Here is a 21,744-nt window from a genome sequence, read left to right as displayed (position 1 = left end):
TTATAACCTTGAGAGAGTTTTATATTTTGGATTTAGGGTTTATTTGTTTTTCTATTTTGTACTCTTTTTTCAATTTTTTGCCGTTTTAGTGAAATTTTCTTTACCCATGGTTTTTATCCTCTTCAGATGAGTTTTCTACGTAAATATTTCTTTGTTCGATCTTCACTTCCTTTTCTATCTCGTTGTTTATACGGGTAGATCCCCAACATCAATACTATATGTATTGTTTTGATTATAAAGGGACAAAAAAAATCCCCCGAGACCTTTCATGGTTGGTTAGATAAAATTAAACTTTTTAAACAAACATAGTTAGTCTTCAAATAAATATTTCAATTCAACAATTTTTATTTCTTTTTGAAAGCAAATTTACAATAATGCAGACTGAATTACAGATCGAAACTCTTTTTAGAAAATGATTGAAGTATGAATTTTTAGGATGAATTTGGTGCTTGGAAATTTAGGATGTTATTTTTTGAGGGAAATTCTGTACTAATTTATGACATTGTAGGGCGTGAGTCCACTCGAATTAAGTGATAACCAGAAGCAGGGGAGGAAGAAACAAAAATGAAAAGGGGAGACGTAAAAGCGTTGCTAAAGAGAAATAAAATGAACAAGCTAGCTAAACAATATTGGATTTGGAAGGTAAGAGGCAAGACAAAAGAAAAGCAAAAGTTGAAATTTAGTGCTTTTTTCTTTTTCTTTTTAAGTGTATATAATATTTGAAACTATAAAGTAGAGAAATGGGAAAGCATAAGTTGAGATTAATCTTGCTTATGGAACAGGTTTAAGTGATTCTCGTTACAATGTTATTGGATTGCATTTCTTTTATGTTGAAATCAAATAATTAAGTGATAGCCAAAAACCGGAGGGGAAGAAACAAAATTAAAAGGAGAAGCTGAGGAGTCATACTATTGATAATAATAAGAGTATTTAACTACAAGTTTTAGACCAAACCAAAGAGGTTCCATTGATCAAATAACATCCAGATACACAATTTTACAACATAAACCGATGGCAGTCCCTCCTTTTACCTGCAAAATCAATACAAGATATTATTAAACTTGGGTTGAAATCAATCAATCTGATTAGTTTCTGAATAAAAAGATTATCAAATGAAATATTAACAAAATTGTACAAGTACTTGTCCTCATGATTTAAGAAACGTAGTTTCAAATTCATTACCTTATTGATGCGTCCAATTGAGCACGACACCACCCTTGACAATAGGTTCTCCTGAAAAAAGAATGTCAATTTCATTGATTTACAAAGATTCCAAATTTGCAAAACTATGCATACTCTGTTTTTCTCCAGTCACCAAACTCTACGCAAATTATTTCAAAGAGTATGCATGAAAGTAGAATGAAGTTGACAGTTCTACTGGGGAGAAGAAGAGATTATAAATGCATACCCTGAATTCATAGGTTTTTAATCAAGAAGAAGTGATAAATTTCACACATTGTAGACAGCATAAAATATGAAGGAAGGAATGTGTTGGACTTTGTTGAAATCTTCTCTTCCTTGCACCATTTTATCTTTAAATTCCTAAGTTCTTCACAACCACTAATCTTCAAATGGCGTAGAGCAGGCACGGCTCCTTCTTCCACCTTCCACTCCTCCAAATTCCGAAGCCCACTAAGGTTTAGAGACTCAAGTTTAGGAAGACGGAGTGCAGAGCAAACCATTTCCTTTCCAATGAAAGCATACACATATAATTCCATAACCCTTAAATTGGGCAGCTTCTCTAGTGTTGGCATAGGATCTTCCACAAGCATGCACCCTATCAAGTGTACATATGCGGTACTCGAAGAGAAATGGTGAAAATCTGGTAACTTCTCTATCTTTACTCGTAAAATCAACTCACACAAATTAACACAACTTGAAAGGAGGTGAGCTAATACTTTTGGATCTATTCCTTCATCATTCCAAATAGACAAGGACCGAAGGCAGTCACTTGCTATAATTGGCAGATTCTTATCCAGCTCCTCCTTAAAATCATCAATACTGAATGGCCCAAGAATCCCCAACTTTATAAGTTTTGTGAACTTGGAAAGATCTGCAACGAAGCAGTTCCTTGTGTTGAAGTTGATTAGTGTTAAAATGTTTGTCAACTTGTGCAACTTCAATTTGGTCTTATCAGTCATCGTCAGCGGGAGATAATGTCTTAACTGTTCCAACTTCCATATTATGTTAGGCACATTCACAGCACCATCATCAGCGTGTATTCTTAAATCCAAGGTTTGCAAACACCTTAAGTTGCCCAGAGAAGAAGGGATATTTGGGCTGTTGAATGCAATACCACATAAATTCAAGCATCTAAGCTGGATGAGATTACCTATAGCACTAGATAACTTAAATCCCGAATATCCTTCCCCTCCTTCTTCAAAGCTTAGAACTCTAAGCTTCTTAAATTTTCCAAACATGTACTTCCAAGATCTCTTCCATTTCAGCATCACACAAACAAACGAGACCAAAAAGCAAAAATCATCCTCATCACTTAGACAGGGTTCCAAATTCAAGTCAAACGGGTGCCAAAAGAACAAGATGGATCTAAGAGGGATACTACTTTTAATGCGCTGAACATGAATGTGTCGATGTACAGCAATTCTACGGACTGCCCTCGTATTGGATGGACAATGAGGAATCATTGATTATGCTAAGAAATTTTTCTTGCTTTGCTATTGACAGGCAAAGATCTCTCATTAGATCGTGCATGTGGCAAGTTTTGACCTTCAAGGTTGGGCCTCTTGGCCCAACTTGAACCATACACCTTTCCACAAGCTCATCTAAGAAGCCTTCTGCAACATCCTCCATAACTTCTCCTCCATTTCCTTCATCCTCTGTTGATGACACAATGCCTTCTGCAACCCATAGTTGAATCAATCTTTCTGCAGGTATCTGGTAATCTTCTGGAAATTGGCTCAAATAAAGGAAACATGATCTTAAATAAGGCGGCAAATCATCATAACTCAAGGCTAACACATGCTCAATATGTTGGGCACCTTTGCCTTTCTTCAAGTATGGTTTAGCATTTTTATGCACAATTTGCCATTCATGTATTTAACTCTTTGTAGCCAAAATTCCTCCCAATACAATGATGGCTAATGGCAACCCTCGACAGGTATTAACCATGTCTTTCCCCAGCTCATACAGTTTTGGATCAACTGTGTTTTCTGTAAAATAACAAGCAATAAGAACATCAAATTACTTCTCTTCACTACATCTTCCGTAGCTTTTGAATAAATAAGTTAATTGTTTGGTTAACACTTGAATAACAATAATGCTTTTCTGGATCTTGATATCCTCCAGCACTATTTTAAGGGTAAGCTGCAGAAATTTAAATTATATTTTGATGAATGAACTTTAATCTATTTTGAAAGACTCACTAACATTATCAAATTGTATATTTAATTACTAGACCATTAATGAAGAAATGACAAGTTGACATGATACTTAAATAGTCATTTAAGAAGAATTTTTATCAACTTACATCTCATCTCTATACTTTTTCTTTTAAAGCAATTTAATTACTTTTTTCCCTATTTTTAACTTTTCTTTTCTTTGATTTCTTTCATTTCTAACAAAAGATTTAAGAAGCCAAGGACATAAACTTAGTTTGTTGATTGATATTATTTGTATATTATAATTTCTAGTAGCGAAAGAGATAAACTTAGGTGTTGTATAATAAATTGAAATTTTAAGTACTTAAAATTAAGTACCATAAAATCTGGTGCAATAATATCGAACCATAAAATTGATTTGGTATTTGAATCGACTTAAAACACAATATACAGAAAGAAATTGTACATTCAATCAAATACCAAATCCATTAATAAAATTTTATAATTTCACTGATTTAAATTGCACCATAAAATCGATTTGGTATTTGAATCACAATCAAAGCTTCATGAGTATAATTGTACCATAAAATTTCATGTATCAAATTGCACTTTCAATCAAAGTTTATTTGTAGTTTTGGGGATTTATCCCATAGTTTAGTTAATTTTAGATGTTGATTGAAATTTCACTCAATTGGCACCATTGCTATTGCAACAATGAAAAGGATGTGATTTCAAGTGTATTTAAATGCATTTTCCCTCCGATTTAAGGATTTAGAAGGTTTATGTGTAAATGTAGGCATTATATAAAAATTAAAATTAAAATTAAATAAATTAATCAAAATTATATTTAAATTTTATTAATTTTAAGCTAGATTAATACCTTGTGAAGACCATTATTAAATATTTATTAATTTAAATAATAAAATACATATTCAGATAGAATAAATTTGTTAAGCAAAAATATTAAGTTTTAAAGTTAACACTATTATAGATAATAAGAATGTGGGGGAGGAAGTATTGTATCAATACATTCTTTTGAGTTTACTAAAATTAATATATCAAATAAAATATTGTTTCAAAACAATAAATAAATTTAGAAATTTAGTACTTAACAAAAAAAATACTATTAAATATAAGGATAAACAATATATAATCTACGAACTTGATAAATTTTTCAATTTTATTCGTGAACTTTTTTATTTACATCAGTCTTGAAACTTGACAACTTGGTTTTACTTTTGATCCCTAAACTTGAATTTCATTAAAGATTTATATAAGATATAAAATATTTAAATTTTAAAAAAATTAAGTGATGATATAGTATAATCTCAAAGTATCACATCATCATGCATTAACTAAATCTAAGTTTAGGGTCCTATGAAAACTAGCCAGGTTCCAAAACTAATATAGACCAAAAAATTCAAGGACTTAGATGAAAAATATTTCCATGTTATTTTATGCCTTAAATATATGAAAATTTTAATTTGCAATTTAGCTTTTAATCTATACCTTATCTACAATTCACAGTTACATTGAATTAGATACTTTACCCGTTAAAGAAGTATGAGATGACATTTTAGGTTGGTAAAACATTGGCATCACATATCACTCTCCTTATTACAAGTGAAGAAAGAGCAACAAATAATAGAAATGGTTTTAAAACCTAAAGTTTAGAAGAATTTAATAAAATATTTTTAATTATAAACATTTTAAAAAGATGGAGCTGAAAAGGTCTATATTTTGAAATTTTAATATTTAGAATTCAATAAATTTTGAAAATTAAAACTTTTCAAAACAATCGAAAAACATAAAACATAAAAAAATATTTATTTTTTAAAATTTTATTTTCTTTCTTATTTTTAAAATAAATTTTAATTTTTTCTCATTCTCCACTATAATGAGAGTGGCACGTGATGGGAGTGGCACATGTCAATATGTCATTGACTATGAAAACGTCACATCATTCTTCATTATATTGAATTATAATTAAGTGGCAAAAAGGGACAAATAACCATTAAAAGCCCCTTTATTTTTAAAATTATCAAAATGGGTCAGGTTTTGAATTAATTACCGAAATGGACCATTTCCCTCAAAAACGCATCCACGTCAGCGCGTTTTCAGGGAATAAAGTAGGAAAACGCTTCCTCAAGGAAGCTCTTTGTCCATGTGGACAGAAAACGCTTCCTTGAGGGAGCACTTTGTGTCCACGTGGACAAAGTGCTTCCTCAAGTAAGCACTTTTCCCGTTTTTTAAGAGTTAGGGTTTTTTTCTACTAGAGCTAGGGTTTTAGGGGTTTTGAGTTTTTAGATTTTAGGGTTTAAGGAAAAAAATTAAATAAATAAGGGTTTAGGGTTTCTTAATTAAACTAATTATAAATTTTAAAAAATAGATTAGGGTTTAGTGTTTATGGTTTTAAGGAAAAAATTAAATAAATTAGGGTTTAGGGTTAATTGAGTAAATTAATTATAAATTTTAAAAAATTAGATTAGGGTTTAGGGTTTTAAGGGAAAAATTAAATAAATTAGGGTTTAGGGTTACTTGAGTAAATTAATTATAAATTTTAAAAAAGTTAGATTGGGGTTTAGTATTTAGGGTTTTAAAGAAAAATCAAATAAAACTAGTTGTTATTCGTTATATATTTTAAACTCTTCTAAAAAATAAACTAATAAAATTAAATGTTTTTAGTAAAATTAAATTTATTAAAAGAATTTTTAATAATAAATTAAAAATAAAATATATAATGAATTTTGTATTTTCAAATTTTAAAATAGAAAATAATTTTCTTATAAAAACAGAAAAAGTTAAAAGTTTATATATATATTAAATTTATCTTTTCCTGTAATTTTAAATTTATAATAAATTAAAATATTAATATAATATAATATGCAAAAAGTACATGAAATTTAATATAATACAATCATATTAATAATAGAATATTTTAGGGATAATAATTCCTTAATTAAGGTTTTAAGATCATGGGTAAATATTTTATTGATTGTTAGTGAATGATTTATAAATAAGTATTAATAACTTTATTTAATGGAATTTAACATAAATTTTAATATTTTAATATTTAATATATATTTTAAATTGTAAAAGTTTAAATTCAAAATTAGAGAAAAATATAATAATTGTAATCAATATTTAACTATATTTAAATAAAGTTAGACTTAATAAATAATTTATAAATAATTTCTAATATTTTAAAATTTATAATTAATTTAATTAAGAAATCCTAAACCTTAAACCCTTATTTATTTAATTTTTTTCCTTAAAACCCTAAAATCTAATAACTCAAAAACCCTAACTCTAATTGCAAAAAACCCTAAATCCTAAAAAACGGGGAAAATGCTTTCACAAGGAAGCACTTTGTCCACGTGGACACAAAGCGCTCCCTCAAGGAAGCGTTTTCTGTCCACGTGGACAAAGCACTTCCTTGAGGAAGCGTTTTTTGTCCACGTGGACAAAGTGCTTCCTTAAGGAAGTGTTTTCCTGTTTTATCCCCTGACAACGTGCTGACGTGGACGCGTTTTTGGGAGAAATGGTCCATTTCGGTAATTAATTCAGAACCTGACCCATTTCGGTAATTTTAAAAATAAAGGAGCTTTTGTTGGTTATTTGCCCGACAAAAACGTATATTAACCTATAAAGTAACTTATATTTCAAATCATATTAAAAATAAGAAAAGTTAATATTTACCTAACCATTAATTTTAATCTAAACTTTCCAAACTTATTGAAAATAATTGGGAAGTATTAACAATATCTAATTGCTTTAAAGAATGTGTTTGGATAAAGATTTTTAAAATTTTTAAAATCTTAAATGCTACTATTTTAGAATTAATCAATTCAAAGTGTTAACACTCCTAAAATCTTCTTTATATTTACTAAAATATATGAATTTTATATTGTTGATCTCAAATTACACACAAATTTTAAAATTCTCCCATATATTTACCCAAATAAATAAATCTCTCTTTAAAATGATATACTTTATAACTTTTAATATAAAAATATAAAAAAATAACATGAAAAATAAATGTAGAATAATATATTAGAAATAAGATAAATAAGTACCAGTAGAATGTGCTAGAGAAAACGCTATCTTTTGAAAATAATTTCCAGCTTTCACGATCCTTTAAACACTGCAATTCATATAGGTATCCTCTTCTATCTGCATGCGAAATTATCTCTTTGTTCCGAGAGGTGAGCAAGAACTTGCTGTTAGTGTTCATTGCAACTGGAAAAGCAGACTTAAGACTATCCCAAGCCTCTATGCTCCAAATGTCATCTATTATCACCAAACATTTGTTATCCTTCAAGAAGTTATGTAATATCTCTGCTAACTCTTCATCTCTGTCAGCATTGTTTTCAATTTGAAGACTAGATAAAATGTCTTCCAAACTCTTACTTTTTGGAATTGTTGAGAAACATATACCCAAGCCAAGCGATTGAAATGACCAATAACTTGACTGTGGCGGAATATTTTCTTGGCAAGAGTGGTCTTGCCAATACCACCCATTCCCCATATGGAAACAACCTTGCAATCGCTTTCGTCATCAACAAGAATTGACACCAACTTCTTGATATCATCATGCAACCCAACAACATTGTCGTCGACAATATGAGGATAAGGCCGCCTCAATTCTCGCCTTTGATTTGAAGAACTTGACCCTGCTCCATCCCTTGGCTGTTTTACATCATAGGTTTGCAATCGGCGAGTCCATTGGGTGATTCTGGCTGTGATTTTCTGAATCTCACACTTGGTTTGGCAGAGCAACCCTCAATCGTTAAGGATGCAAGCAAATCTTTTGATGACATTAGAGAAACCTCCTTTCCTTCTAGGTGCAACTTTGAGAGCAAAAGTCTCGATCACATCTTCGGCATCATACGCCAATTCTCTGATTTCATTAATACTGGTGCGCACCACCTCATTATCAACTTTCCTCGCGTCTGCCTCCTTCAGGAAACTTTGCATCCATTCAAGCTCCTTTTGCAAATCCTCAACTTGGTCCTTCACGCCCATCAACGATGTGGCTTCCTGAATTAGCAACCTCCCAACAGTCTGGATAACGGATGAAATGGCTGAGGAATCCATGATTTTTGTTTTTAAAAAAAATTCAAAGCAAAAAAAACCTTTGCTTTCTGATAACATTGATATTGCCCCTTTATGGTGTTCAAGGTTTTAAACAAAGAATCAATCTTGCTTGCGGAACGGGTTTAAGTGATTCAAAAAGTTGCACAAAAGCTTGAAGCAAAGAACAAACAGGGAACACGACAAACAAAAGAATAAGGAATAAAAGTTTCCACCAAAGAAATAGTAATTGGCAAAACAAAGTACGTATAAATAATAAAGAAGGGAAGACCCAATCTTTGTAACCCGATGAACCATGTGTGAAATAGACGTATTTCTTCAAACTCAACTCAATATTGATGAACTATAGGTGAAACAAAATTAAAAGGAGAGGCATGCAAAATTTGAGCTAAAGAGAAATAAAATTAACAGAAAAGATAAGAAGCTGAGGAGTCATATTTTTTATTTATTAAGTTGTAGACCAAACCAAAGAGGTTACATTAATCAACGGACATCGTAAAATAGAAGATATAATATAACATCAAAATAGAATATTTTACAACATTAAATTGAAAGTTGCTTGAAACTAGTAAAAATAAAAAACTGAGACAAGAATCAGTGATTTGACCGATTCAACCATTAGTTCGGTTATTAGAACACTCTATATGACACTCTAATAGCATACCACATCATCACTTAAAAATTTATATAAATTTTTTAATTTTTAAATGATGATGTGGCATAATCTCGTAATGCCATGTAATCATACTTTTATAATTTTCAAGTATGGGAACCAAAATGAATCTAGTTGCCAAGTTCAAGTATCAAAGTGGATAAAAAAAAAGTACATATTCTAAAGTGGAACTAGCTGCCAAGTATAGGGACCAGAAATTATATTGCCCATAAAAGAAAAGCAAAAAACAAAAAATGAAAGTGAAATGGGACATGTAAGCAGGCCAAGATATGGATTACAATTGAAACAGAAAAAGGCCAGATTTATATTCTTTTTGTTATTTGATATGAATTTTGGTATGTTCAAATCAAATAATTAAGTGATAACCAAAAGTAGGAGGGGAAGAAACAAAATTAAAAGGAGAGGCTAAACAGAAATAAAATTAATAGAAAAGAGAAGAAACCAAAGAGGGTTCAGTAATCAACGAACAGATACAATACCACATCAAAATCGACAATTTTACAACACTAGAAAGAGGGTGGCCACAGATCAGCATCAACAAATGGCAGCCTCCTTTTACCTGGAATATAAATACTAGTCTTTATTAAACTTAGGTTGAAATCAGGGTCTGATTATTTTCTGAATAAAAGGATTATCAAATGAAATATTAACAAAATTGAACACGTACTTGTCGTCATGATTTAAGAAACCTAGTTTCAAATGGATTACCTTATTGATGCATCCAATTGAGCACGACACCACACTTGACACTTGGTTCTCCTGAAAAAAAGAATGTCAGTTTCATTGATTTACAAATTTGCAAAACCATGCATACTCTGTTTTTCCCTAGAAACAAAATTCTACGCAAATTATTTCAAAGAGTATGGATGATAGTTCTACCGGGGAGAAGAAGAGATTATAAATACATACCCTGAATTCATAGGTTTTTAATCAAGAAGAAGTGATAAATTTCACACATTGTAGATATTATAAAATATGATGGAAGGAATGTGTTGGACTTTGTAGAAATCTTCTCTTCCTTGCACCATTTTATCTTTAAATTCCTTTGGCATACTCCGAATCTTCAATTCTTGGAGTGTTGTAATGAATCTCAATCCATCTGGAAGCATCTTCAGTTTTTTACAACCATAAATCTCCAAATAGCGTAGAGCAGGCATGGCTCCTTCTTCCACCTCCCACTCCTCCAAATTCGAAAGCCAACTAAGGGTTAGAGACTCAAGTTTAGGAAAACCGGGTGCAGAGCAAACCATTTCCTTTCCAATGAAAGCTTTCTGATCATATAATTCCAGAACCCTTAAATTGGGCAGCTTCTCTAGTGTTGGCATAGGATCTTCCACAAGCATGCACTCTGTCAAGTGTACATAAGCGATACTCGAAGAGAAATGGTGAAAATCTGGTAACTTCTCTATCTTCACTCGTAAAGTCAACTCACACAAATTAACACAACTTGAAAGGAGGTGAGCTAATACTTTTGAATCTATTCCTTCATCATTCCAAATAGACAAGGACCGAAGGCAGTCACTTGCTATAATTGGCAGATTCTTATCCAGCTCCTCCTTAAAATCATCAATATTGAATGGCCCAAGAATCCCCAACTTTCTAAGTTTTGTGAACTTGGAAAGATCTGCAACGAAGCAGTTCCCTGTGTTGAAGTCGATTAGTGTTAAAATGTTTGTCAATGTGTGCAACTTCAATTTGGTCTCATCAGTCATGCTCTGCGGGAGATAGAGATGTCTTAACTGTTCCAACTTCCATATTATGTTAGGTACATTCATAACACCATCATCAGCTTGACTAGAAATTCTTAAATCCAAGGTTTGCAAACACCTTAAGTTGCCCAGAGACGAAGGGATTTTTGGCCAATTGAATTGAATACCACATAAATTCAAGAATCTAATATGGATGAGATTACCTATAGCACTAGATAACTTAAATCCCGAATATCCTTCCCCTCCTTCTTCAAAGCTTAGAACTCTAAGCAGCTTAAAATTTCCGAACATGTAATTCCAAGATCTCTGCCATTTCAAAATTACACAAACCAAGCAGGCAAACCACCGAAGATCATCATCATCATCCCTTAGACAGGGTTCCAAATCCACATCAAACGGGTGCGAAAAGAACAAGATGGATCTAAGAGGGATACTACTTTTAATGCGCTGAACATGAATGTGATGATGTACAGCAATTCTACGGACTGCCCTCGTATTGGATGGAGACAATGAGGAATCATTGATGATGCTGAGAAAATTTTCTTGCTTTGCTATGGACAGGCAAAGATCTCTCATTAGATCGTGCATGTGGCAAGTTCTGACCTTGAAGGTTGCGTCTCTTTCCCCAACTTGAACCATACACCTTTCCACAAGCTCATCTAAGAAGCCTTCTGCAACATCCTCCATAACTTCTCCATTACCTTCATCCTCTGTTGATGACACAATGCCTTCTGCAACCCACAGTTGAATCAATGTTTCTGCAGGTATCTGGAAATCTTCTGGAAATTGACTCAAATAAAGGAAACATGGTCTTAAATAAGGCGGCAAATCATCATAACTCAAGGCTAACACATGCTCAATTTGTTGGGCACCTTTTCCTTTCTTTAAGTATGATTTAGCATTTTTACGCACGATTTGCCATTCATGTATTGAACTCTTTGTAGCGAAAATGCCTCCCAATACAATGATGGCTAATGGCAACCCTCGACAGCTATTAACCATGTCTTTCCCTAACTCTTCCAGTTTCGGATCAACTATGTTTTCTGTAAAATAACAAGCAATAAGAACACCAAATTACTTCTCTATTTTAATCATCAAATTTTAGTCTATCTTGAAAGAGTAGCTAATATCATCGAATTGTATTATTTAAGTTACTAAACTATTAATAATAAAATAACAAATTAAGGAGGTAAGTTAAGTAAATATTTTAAGTTTTAAAGTTGACAATATATTATAGAGGGGAAGTATTATATCAATACATTTCTTTTAGTTTACTAAAATAAAAATTTCTCAAAATAATAAATAAATTCAGAAATTTAGTACTAAACAAAATATACTATTAGATATAGTCTTGAACTTGACAATATTTTTCAATTTTATTCTTGAAATCTTTTTATTTACATTAGAACTTGACAATTTGTTTTAATTTGATCCCTAAACTCGGATTTTATTGACACTATAAGATTATACTATGTTATCACTTGAAAATTTTTAAAAATAATATAAAATCTAAAATTTAAAAATATAGCTAATGACAATATCACATTATCATATATTAACTAAATCCAAGTTTAGAGTGCAAATTATAATAACCATTAAGTTTCAAAAGTAATATGGACCAAAAAAATTCAAAGGCTTAGGTAGAAAATGTTATTTTATCCTTTAAATATATGATAATTTTTCATATATAATCGAGTTAATTTAAAGAAAAATTCACAGTACCACCTGTAGTTTCACTCTTTTAGATACTTAGCTCATTAAGGAAGTATGACGTGGCATTTTTACCCTAGTAAAACACGGGCACGTGGCACCCGCATCACATATCACTCTTGTTATTACAAGTATTAAAAATGATTTTAAAATCTAAAAATTAAAATATTCTAAAAATATTATTTATAAATATATATATATATTTATAAAATCTGGCTGCAGATCTTATTAATTCAAAAAAACTGCAGTAACAAAATCCCAAAAAAACAGAGGCCAAAATAAATAAAAGAAGAAGCAGCTTAAAAGCAATCCCCAGCCGAAATAATTACTCCCTCCGTAATGAAAGAAACATCTAAAAAATATGGAACTGAAAATATTTATGTTTTTGAAATTTTTAATATTTAAAAATTTAATAAACATTTCAAAATTGAAACAATTAAAAAAACATAGAAAATTAAAAATAAAAATGTTTATGTTTTTAAAATTTTAAAATTTTATATTCTTTCTTATTTTAAAATAATTTGTAATATTTTCTTTCTTCTCCACTATAATGAAAGTAGCATGTGATGCGAGTGGCACGTATCAACGTTTCATTAATTATAAAATTGTCACGCCATTTTTCTAGGATAAAGTGTTTAACGAAAATTAAGTGACAAAACACATATTGATCCTATAAAGTAATATATATATTAATATCTTTTAGTGAATGAAAACTTACAAATTTCAAATAAGATTAAGTCATATTAAAATAACAAAAACATTGTTTTGTTAAGTTTTAGTTTGGGTAGTCGTATTTTTCTTTTATTGATTTTTCAATATATCTATGAGAATAAGCTTAGTAATTAATCTTTTGCATTTAGTAGATCTATTAAAAGAGCAGGATGATGGTCATAAGTTTTAAAATTGCTCCATACCTAGACTCACTAAGCGATAGTCTTATTACTTTTAATTACTATAGTTGTCTTATTATTATTCTCTCGTCATCACTAATTTAAAATGTAAATACATAACTAACCATCATAATGAAGTATTAATAATATTTAATTATTTTAAGAATGTGTTTGGATGAGATTTTAAAATTTTTAGATTTTAGAATTAATCAATTCAAAGTGTTAACGCTTGTAAATACTTTATTTGGATAAATAAATGATTTAAGAAAAATTGTGTTATTAGAATTTTACAAATTAAAAATAAAAATAAGAAGAATAATATTAGAAATAAATAATTTAAAAGATTTTAATATGGATATATTTTAAAATTTTACAATAATTTTAATAAAATAAAATTTAAAAACATACTAGAATTAAATAAAAATAATTTTTGAAGTTTAAGTTATTTAGTTTATAGTGAGAACCTTTTCAAAATGAAAATAAAATTACAATGAATTTAAAGAAGTATGACGTGGCATTTAAAGAAAACTTCACAGATACCACCCGTAGTTTCATTCCATTAGATACTTTACTCTTAAAGAAGTATGACGTGGCATTTTTAGGCCAATAAAACATTGGCATCACATATCACTCTCATATTACAAGTGAAGAAAAACAAATATTAAAATTTGTTTTAAAATCTAAAATTAGAAAGTTTTAATAAAATATTAAAAATTCTAAAATTATTAATTATAAACATTTTAAAATATGGAACTGAAAATATTTATATTTTTTGAAATTTTAATATTAAAAATTCAAAATAAAAATTTTCAAAAATTGAAAAACATAGAAAAATAAAAGAAATAAATTATTTATACTTTTGAAATTTTTAATATTTAAAATTCAATAAAAGTTGAAATTAAAATTGAAAAACATAAAAAATAAAAAAATTATGTTTTTAAAATTTTTATTCTTTCTTATTTTTAAAACAATTTTTTTAATTTTTTTTGTTACTTCACTATAACGAGAATGACATGTGAGTGGCACGTGTCAACGTTTCATTAGCTACAAAAGTGCCATGCCAGTCTTCCATCATGACGAATTAAAATGTTTAACGGATACGAGGTATAGTTACGAGGCAAAATGCATATTAACCCTATAAAGTAATATATATATATATATATATATATATATATATAAAATTCAAATAAAATTTTAAAAATAACAAAAGTTAAATGAAGTTTTAGTTTAGGTATACGAGAGTGAATTTAGTGATTAACTTTTACGTTTAATAGACTTATTAAAAGAGTAGATGCTACCTATAAAATTTAAAACTACTACCTACCTAGATTCACAAAAAGATAATCATATTACTTTTAATTACTATAGTTGTCTTATTCATTAGAATTTAGCTCTTGTCATCACTAATTTAAAATGTAAATACATAGTTAGCCGCTAATTTTAATCTAAACTTTACAAATTTGTTGAAAATAGTTGTCATTTTACCCAAACAAATATTTACCCACATTTTACTCAAAATGTAAATACATAGCAATCGATTTTAAAATTCTCCCATATTTTTATTCAAACAAATAAATTTATTTTTGAATTTTGAGAACTTTGATGCAAATATAATTCCTTTTATAAATCTTTCATTCAAAAGTAAATGTTAAAATTTGATGTACTTTATAACTTTTAATATAAAAATATAAATAAAATAACTTGGAAAAATAAATGTAGAATAATATATTAGAAATAAGATAAAGATACTAAGTAGTAAGTACCTGTAGAATGTGCTTGAGAAAATGCTATCTTCTGAAATAATTCCCAGCTTTCACCATCCTTTAAACCCTGCAATTCATATAGGTATCCTCTTCTATCTGCATGCGAAATTATCTCTTTGTTCCGAGAGGTGAGCAAGAACTTGCTGTTGGTGTTCATTGCAACTGGAAATGCAGGTTTAAGACAATCCCAAGCCTCTATGCTCCAAATATCATCTAATATCACCAAACATTTTTTATCCTTCAAGAAGTTATGTAACTTCTCCGCTAATTCTTCATCTCTGTCAGCAGTGTTTCCAATTTGAAGACTAGATAAAATGTCTTTCCAAACTCTTATTTTTTGGAATTGTTGAGAAACATATACCCAAGCGAAGTGATTGAAATGACCTTTAACTTGGCTATGGCGGTATATTTTTGTTAAAGTTAGTTCCCATGCAACCAGCTTTCCATGCAAAGGTGGCCATGCAAGATGACGAAGAGCATTGACGTTGATCTGCGGAGTGAAGCACAAGCTTGAAGTTGCCGATCCACTTGCCATTTTTAGTTGCATTTGATTATTTTGTAATCTAGTTCATGTTGAACTAAGTAGGTAAATGTTTTGATATTGATTGACTGAAAAATCAGCAATGCAAGTTGTACAAGCTAATCTTGTAAGTTTCAATGCAAATTAGTGGTGTTAGGTAGTTGATTAGGTGATTACTTGTTTGTTTTACTTGTTGACTGATATATGTAATGGCTTGATGCCTTGTTGATGAGTTAATGAAAAATATCAGCTCCTTTCATTCAAAAAACTCTCTCTTTTATCTTGTTTTCATTCGCATTTTGTTTCTGTTCTTGCTTCTGAGTTTGTTTCTTCATCAAGGCTCGAGGCTTGCTATCCAAGCAAAATTCAAAACAGTTTTGCTGTTGCCTCTTTGCACCAACAATTGGTATCGAGAGCTTACTTCTTAAGGGATCTGTTATACAAATCTATGGCTTCATCAAACTTTTCACCAGCTGCACCTCAAGTCTTCAATGGAGAAGGCTACCACATATGGGTGGTCAAAATGAAAACCTACCTGCAGGCTTTTGATCTGGGAGGTGGTCAACTCAGATGTTGAACGAGCCACTAAGAGCCAATCCAACAGTGGCTCAAATCAGGCAGCATGCTGATGAGAGAACCAAGAGGCATAAGGCCATGTCTTGCATCCAAAACTCAGTGTCAGATGTGATCTTCACAAGGATTATGGCCTGTGAGACTCCAAAACAGGCCTGGGACAAGCTTAAGGAGGAGTTTCAAGGCACTGAGAGGACAAGACAACAACAGCTGTTGAATTTAAGAAGGGATTTCGAGAATCTGAAGATGAAGGAAGAAGAAACAGTGAAGCAGTATGCAGATAGAATCATGGCAGTGGTTAACAGTATAAGGCTCATTGGTGAGCACTTTGATGAGGCAAGGATAGTGGAGAAAGTCCTCTCCACTTTGCCTGAGAGATATGAGGCCAAGATATCCTCTCTAGAGGACTCAAGAGACCTTGCAAACATCTCTTTGACTGAGCTAATTAACACCTTTTATGCTCAGGAACAAAGAAGAGCTAGCAGAGCTGAAGATCACCAGGAAGGTGCATTCAATGCCAAGGCCAAAGAAGCCTCGAGCATCAATGCTCCAAGAGGAAAAAAGCCTTGGAAAAGCAGGCCTAAGCCTGATGCTGCAAGGAGCAATGACCAGCCCTGCAGACATTGCAAGAGGCCAGGTCATCCAGAAGACAGATGCTGGTTCAGGCGGATCACGATGCCAATCTGCAAGAAGAAAGGTCATGTTGAGAGGGTTTGCAAAACAAAACCAAGCCGCAGCGAGTCAATTTCAACAACAAAGGTTGAAGCTCGAGCGGTGAGGACATGTGATCAAGAAGAGCAAGTCTTTCTTGTTTCTTGCTTAGTTGCTGAGAAGAAATGCTCAAAAGGATGGTTATTGGATAGTGGTTGCACTAACCACATGTCACCAGATGCCTCCTTGTTTAAAACCTTGGATAGAAGTTGTAAAACAAAGGTCAAGGTTGGAAATGGTCAGTTCATAAGGGCTGAAGGAAGAGGAGAGGTGCTGATATGTACTCCTACAGGCAACAAAATTATTCCAAATGTGCTTTTGGTGCCTGAGATTGACAGAAACCTTCTCAGTATAGCTCAATTGCTCGAAAAAGGCTATTCTGTTGTGTTCAAGGACAAACAGTGCCACATTACTGATCCAAGTGGATCAAGTCTTATGACAGTCACAATGACTGACAAATGCTTTGAGGTGCACTGGCCAAATGACTCAAAGTCAGCATACACAGCCTCTGTTGATGATTCCAAACTTTGGCATCAAAGGCTCGGGCATGCCAACTTTAGATCATTGGCTCGAATGGCCAAAGAAGGCTTGGCAGAGAACTTCACCAGCTCAGTGGAGCATGATGATGTGTGTGAAGTTTGCGAGATGGGGAAACAGGCAAGACGCCATTTCTTACAAATTCAACTTGAGAGCTCTTGAAAGACTGCAATGGTGCACTCGATGTATGTGGCCGATGAGGATGAATCACTCAAAAAAAATGTATTTCATCCTCTTCATTGATGATTTTACAAGGTTTTGCTGGATTTTCTTCTTAAAACACAAGTCGAGGTAGCTTAAGTGTTTGTGAAGTTTAAAAGCTACTGTAGAGACGAAGCAGGTTGCAAGTTTGAAATCGATAAGGTCGACAATGGCATGAGTACACTTCACTCAGTTTCAAGCCATTTGTAATGATCTTTGTATCAAACACCACTCACAAATGTCTACACACCTCAGCAGAATGGGGTATCAGAAAGAAAGAACAGAAGCTTGATGGATATGGCCAGGTGCCTGCTGTTTGAGAAGAAACTGCCCAAGACCATATGGACCGAGGCAGTAAGCACTGCTGTCTACCTTCAAAATAGGCTTCCTACCAAAGCCCTTGCATCCAAGACACCTTTCGAGGCTTGGTTTGGTTTCAAGCCTTCCTTGGCACACATGAAGGTGTTTGGTTGCCTTTGTTATGCACAAATACCAGCAGCAAAGAGAGACAAGCTCTCTGAAAGGGCTCAACCAGGTGTTCTAGTAGGCTATAGCTCAGTTAAGAAGGGCTATAGGGTCTGGATCCTTTGACAAACAAAGTCCAAGTGAGCGAGATGTCATCTTTGATGAGAAGGCTTCTTGAATTGGGAAAAGAGTGAACCGAAGTCGCTTGAAGACACGGTGCCTAATCAAAATTGAACTCGGCGACTTGGTCCCGAGATGGATGTTGATGATGTGCTGTGAGAGGCACAAGGCCCCTAGATGAGATTTATGAAAGAGCACAAGTTGCTATAGCAGAACCTAGTAGTTTTGAAGAAGCTGAGGCAGATGAAGGTTGGAAACTGGCTATGGTTGATGAAATCAACATGATTGAGAAGAACCAGACATGGGAGCTGGTTGATAAACCTGCTGGAAAGAAGACCATTGGAGTAAAATGGGTCTATCGAGCAAAACAGAATGCAGATGGCAGTCTGAACAAGCTGAAAGCCAGGCTTGTTGTCAAAGGATTTAGCCAAAGGTATGGTCTGGACTACCTTGAAACTTTTGCTCCAGTAGCCAGGCTTGACACAGTCAGAATGATAGTTGCCTTAGCTGCTCAACATCAGTGGACCATTCATCAGTTTGATGTTAAGTCTGCATTTCTCAATGGTTTCTTGGAAGAAGAGATCTACATCGAGCAGCCTCAAGGATTTGTGATCACTGGCAAAGAACACATGGTGTATAGGCTGAAAAAGGCCTTGTATGGCCTGAAGCAGGCTCCTCGAGCCTGGTATGCTCGAATTGATTCCTACTTGCTCAGTTTGGAATTCGAGAGGAGTGTCAGTGAACCAACATTGTATGTGAAGAAAAATCCAGCTGAGACTCAACTTATCTTGTCACTCTATGTTGATGACTTGTTAGTAACTGGAGGAGACAAGAACATGCTACATGATTTCAAGAAGAAAATGATGAAAATGTTTGAGATGTCTGACCTAGGCAGAATGAATTATTTCCTAGGAATGGAAGTGAAGCAAACAGCAAATGGAATCTTTCTCAGCCAGAGTTCCTTTGCTATGAAGATCTTAAACAAGTTCTCAATGAAGAACTGCAAGCCAACAAGCACACCAATGGCTGTTGGAATGAAACTATCAAGACAGGAAACTGGTGAACCAGTTTGTGAGACTATGTACAAGAGTATCATTGGTAGTCTACTATATTTGACTGCAACAAGGCCAGATATTATGTTTGCAGTTAGTGTGATATCTAGATACATGAATTGCTGCAAGAATCAGCATTTTCAAGCAGCTAAACGAGTCCTAAGGTACATCAAAGGCACCATTAGTCATGGTGTGATGTTCAAAAGAGCTGAAAGTATGAAGTTGATAGGCTATGTTGATAGTGATTGGGTGGATCATGTGATGACATGAGAAGTACATCGGATATGCATTTAGCCTTGGCTCGGGCATGTTTTTTGGAGTTCTAAGAAACAAAGTCTGGTGGCACAATCAACAAAGGTGAATATGTTGTTGCTGCATCTGCTGTGAATCAAGCCATATGGCTTAGAAAAATCTTGGCGATTTAAACCAAAACTAAGAAGAAGCAGAGATTTCTTGTGACAACAAATCTGCTGTTGCAATTGCAAAAATCCCATCTTCCATGGGAGAACCAAGCACTTCAATATCAAGTTACATGTTATAAGGAGATGGAACAAGCTCTTGAAATCGAATGGTTCATTGCAATTCGGAGGAGCAAATTGCGGATATTTTTACCAAGGCACTCAATGTGTCAAGATTTGTAAAATTAAAAGGAAGCTAGGTGTAACCAGCATAGAAACTAAGGAGGAGTGTTAAAGTTAGTTCCCATGCAACCACTTTCCATGCAAAGGTGGCCATGCAAGATGACGTAGCAGCATTCGACGTTGATCTGCGGGAGTGAAGCACAAGCTTGAAGTTGCCGATCCACTTGCCATTTTTTAGTTGCATTTTGATTATTTTGTAATCTAGTTCATGTTGAACTAAGTAGGTAAATGTTTTGATATTGATTGACTGAAAAATCAGCAATGCAAGTTGTACAAGCTAATCTTGTAAGTTTCAATGCAAATTAGCGGTGTTAGGTAGTTGATTAGGTGATTACTTGTTTGTTTTACTTGTTGACTGATATATGTAATGGCTTGATGCCTTGTTGATGAGTTAATGAAAAATATCAGCTCCTTTCATTCAAAAAACTCTCTCTTTTATCTTGTTTTCATTCGCATTTTGTTTCTGTTCTTGCTTCTGAGTTTGTTTCTTCATCAAGGCTCGAGGCTTGCTATCCAAGCAAAATTCAAAACAGTTTTGCTGTTGCCTCTTTGCACCAACAATTTTCTTGGCAAGAGTGGTCTTGCCAAGACCACCCATTCCGCATATGGAAACAACCTTGCAATTGCTTTCGTCATCAACAAGAATTGACACTAACTTCTTGATATCATCATGCAACCCAACAACGTTATCTCCGACAAGATGAGGATAAGGCCGCCTCAATTCTCGCCTTTGATTTGAAGAACTTGACCCTGCTCCATCCCTTGGCTGTTTTACATCATAGGTTTGCAATCGGCGAGTCAATTGGGTGATTCTGGCTGTGATTTTCTGAATCTCGCAGTTGGTTTGGCAGAGCAAATCTTTTGATGACATTAGAGAAACCTCCTTTCCTTCTAGGTGCAACTTTGAGAGCAAAAGTCTCGATCACATCTTCGGCATCATACGCCAATTCTCTGATTTCATTAATACTGGTCCGCACCACCTCATCGTCAACTTTCCTCGCGTCTGCCTCCTTCAGGAAACTTTGTATCCATTCTGCAAATCCTCAACTTGGTCCTTCACGCCCATCAACGATGTGACTTCCTGAGTTAGCAACCTCCCAACAGTCTGGACAACACATGAAATGGCTGAGAAATCCATGATTTTTTTTTTAATTCAAAGCAAATAAAATCTTTGTTTTCTGATAACATCGATATTGCCCCTTTATGGTGTTCAAAGTTTTAAACAAAGAATTAATCTTGCTTGTGGAACGGGTTTAAGTGATTCAAAATGCTGCACAAAAGCTTAAGAATAACATATTAATTATTAACCATTCCCAGCTGCAAGCTTGAAGCAAAGAACAAAAGAGGAACACGATCAACTTTGTTCGCTAAAGGGAAGACCAATTCCTGCTTTAATATATTATGTATATCACTGAACCACATCAATCAATTTACATTGGCTCTTGATCTTTTACATATTCACTGTTCAACAAAATTACTCCTATCTCATAACCCACTAAAATTTTATCCGAGATTAAATAGGTGACAAATCCATGATTTTTCAGTTTTTTTTTTCCATTTTTTCTGAAAGCAAAGACGAAATTTTTGTAGTAAAATCTTTATTTTCTGATAACACTTATTTATGATGTTCATAGTTTTAAGTGAAGAATTGATCTTGCTTGTGGAAAAGGTTCGAGTGATTCCCATGACAGAAAAAAGTTTATTCTTATACCCTCTAGATGAGACAGATATTCTGAAGAAAAGCTTA

General features: G+C 32.8%; 2 pseudogenes; both read right to left on the bottom strand.

Annotated features, from left to right (window-relative positions):
• Positions 1 to 1,275: 1,275 nt before the first annotated feature.
• LOC105778943 (probable disease resistance protein At1g58602) lies at positions 1,276 to 8,437 on the bottom strand (annotated as a pseudogene).
• Positions 8,438 to 10,055: 1,618 nt separating this feature from the next.
• On the bottom strand, positions 10,056 to 21,135 carry LOC105786710 (putative disease resistance protein At1g50180; annotated as a pseudogene).
• Between the last annotated feature and the right edge of the window lie 609 nt (positions 21,136 to 21,744).

Source organism: Gossypium raimondii, chromosome 1, assembly GCF_025698545.1.
Source record: "Gossypium raimondii isolate GPD5lz chromosome 1, ASM2569854v1, whole genome shotgun sequence".
In the NCBI taxonomy this organism is placed as follows: Eukaryota; Viridiplantae; Streptophyta; class Magnoliopsida; order Malvales; family Malvaceae; genus Gossypium; species Gossypium raimondii.
The sequence above is the reverse complement of the archived record's forward strand: the minus strand, read 5'-3'. Positions and strand labels throughout refer to the sequence as shown.